This window comes from Limulus polyphemus, unplaced genomic scaffold (genome assembly GCF_000517525.1).
Source record: "Limulus polyphemus unplaced genomic scaffold, Limulus_polyphemus-2.1.2 Scaffold1866, whole genome shotgun sequence".
In the NCBI taxonomy this organism is placed as follows: domain Eukaryota; kingdom Metazoa; phylum Arthropoda; class Merostomata; order Xiphosura; family Limulidae; genus Limulus; species Limulus polyphemus.
The window spans coordinates 67704-69406 of NW_013667476.1; the positions used below are offsets into that span (position 1 = coordinate 67704).

The 1703-nt window shown below is 26.8% G+C and overlaps 1 protein-coding gene across 1 annotated transcript in view; it reads left to right on the forward strand.

The window, feature by feature from the left end:
- LOC106465200 (pleckstrin homology domain-containing family D member 1-like) overlaps positions 1–1703 on the forward strand; it is a 41484-nt gene continuing 39781 nt past the window's right edge. The window contains exon 1 of the mRNA XM_013925401.1: positions 1–54. The gene's annotated coding sequence lies outside the window, so the exon portion shown is untranslated. The remainder of the gene's footprint in view (positions 55–1703) is intronic.

Consider the following 1703-nt stretch of genomic DNA (forward strand, 5'->3'; position numbering starts at 1 on the left):
GATAAACTACAAGAGGAGACAATAGCCTTACGAGATGAAATAGATAAAAATGAGGTAGATTGTTTACTTTGCCTCTTTTTTTTTCTTTCTTTTTTTTAGATAATTAAGGTAATATTCACTGTCTTGTATTAACAGTATGATGCGAGGATAGGTTCACCATGTTCAAGTTCAATATTTAAATTAAAAATATTATAAACAAATTATTTTAGCAACTCTTGCTCATTTAAGAAAAAAATTCAGAGTTTAAATAAAAGTTGTAAATTTAATTTTTATTCATACAAAATTTTTTAATTACAAATTTTTTATTTTGGGTTGATTTCAATATGTTACAAACAAAAACATTAGTGTTTGTGAATTTCCTGAACAAAATTATCAATGTACAATGAATGAAAAGTTGAAATATATGAAATAAAATCAAAATTACCTTTTCTTTTTTTCTAGAGTGACTACAGATTGTAATATGCAGTTAAAATTATTAATCCTAAGAGCTTTAGACATCTTAACATTTTCACAATTGCTTTCATTTAACTTTATCGTTTTATTGTTTTTTGAGCCATGTATAACTAGCAATAACAAAGCAATAAATCACCCATCAAGAGACGGCAGCCAATTTGCATTCCTCCAAGTGAAATCACAAGAATTTTATTTCATTTTTTTAAAAGTTTCTTTATCTAATAATTTCAAAATTTTAATTATTTTTGTTTAAAAATGTATAACAATGAATAAAGAAATATACATAAAAACCAACAAATTTAGCACTTATTTTAGCCTGAAGTCTTTTGCACTCAGATTGTGGTTTAGTAAGCCTGTCTTTTTCTCACTATTGGTTGTCCAAAAATAATTGATATGGCTTTCTAACTAACCTATAAATAGGTTAAAAACATTTCTATTACTATTTGGAGTAATGTCTTTAGTCTAAACACATCAAGCTCCCCATGAACTATTGGCTTTTATTGATAAAACAAAATAGAAAATCACCCAGCATGGGCTTAATGTAAATAAACTGTTGAGTTACATCAAAAGACGGCAGCTGACTTGCATTCCTCCAAATGAGATCACAATAATTTTTATTTAATTTTTTGTCACATTTTTTCTTATCTAACCTAGTAATTTATGTAACTTAGAATATGCTTTTTCTATTGGTCATACACATGTCCATTAGCAATGTCAGAGAGTATCATACTTGTCAGTATCTATAGTACATATTTCTGATTGGTTGAACAATCTGAAGCCCTATAAGAGAAGAGAAAAAATTTTAAATGAGAACTCAGAGTATCACCTCATCAAGCAACTCCGAGGTGCAAATTGATAATTTATTTAAGTATTTTCTTTTAAAATTAAGAAATTAACCCTGTCTCTACAAGCATCTTTTTTGTGCATGTCATGAGGTTTTAGTGAGTTACATTCAAAATTTATTTAAGCTACTTTCTTTTCATGGCATACCAATAAATATTGCATAAAAACATAGCTAATAATTCATATGTTAATAATATACAAGTTTTAAATTCTTAATTTTATAAAGCAATATTTTGAAAAATCATAAATTTTCCCTTGTGTGAGAAATGTTACACTAGGCATCCCCTCTTTTCTAATTTATTTATCACCCCTCCATTAAGTACAAAATTGAATGTAAATTGCTCAATATAATATCATCATTGGTCAGACAAAGCATAATTTTCATGGTCTTCAATCTTATTTGGTTA